Here is an 826-nt window from a genome sequence, read left to right on the forward strand (position 1 = left end):
TTTTTTTTTCTTCAGAGAGACTCTCACAGTGGACAGAAAGCTGAATTTTCTGCTTTTCTCTTACCAAAGTCCTACAGACATAGATTCTCATAGGAAAAGTGAAATTGAACCCATCTTGCCCATCACATGCAATACCTTCATGCAGAACTGAAATGTGCAGACTAACAGCAAAAGGCAGGATGGGAAAGGTCTCAAATCCAGCACTCTCAAGACTAAGGCAAGATGATCATCTCAAATTTGAGACAAGCCTGAGTCTTGTAGGTCAGCCTGGATTACAGTTGGAGAACCTCTCTTGAAAGAAACAAAAAAAGACTGAGACAGATAGAGACAGAGACAGAGCAGGCAAAACAGGGTATTTGTAACAACCAGGCCATGAAAAATGTAAAGATTTGATAATTCAACATTTCACAATATAATCATAGCTTTTATGCTGTCAAGTCCCAGGCATGCAGAAGTATAAGTTCAGAAAAACTATATACTCGGTATCCATATAAAATGTAGGAATCTTCAACATTCTTCATTCAGGAGGATATCCTGCCATCTTCTCCTGATATACTTTAGCAAATGCTTCCACTTGGGCTACAGTGAAGTGACTCTTTCAGTCCCAGTGACTCCTGAGAAACATAACACAGAGATTTCAATCAGATCTAGTGATGTAGCCTAACATTTCAGCACATCTTATGGACCAATTCCTAGAACTCACCTGACATGGAGAAGTTGCTGCCATAGCTGAAGGCCATGATGAATGCTGAAGGCCAAGGCAAGCCTTTCTTTGCCCAGGTGTCTACTATCATTTACCCTTTTACAGGCGCAGAAATCACTTTTT

Source organism: Octodon degus, unplaced genomic scaffold (assembly GCF_000260255.1).
Source record: "Octodon degus isolate 3935 unplaced genomic scaffold, OctDeg1.0 scaffold00404, whole genome shotgun sequence".
Taxonomy (NCBI): domain Eukaryota; kingdom Metazoa; phylum Chordata; class Mammalia; order Rodentia; family Octodontidae; genus Octodon; species Octodon degus.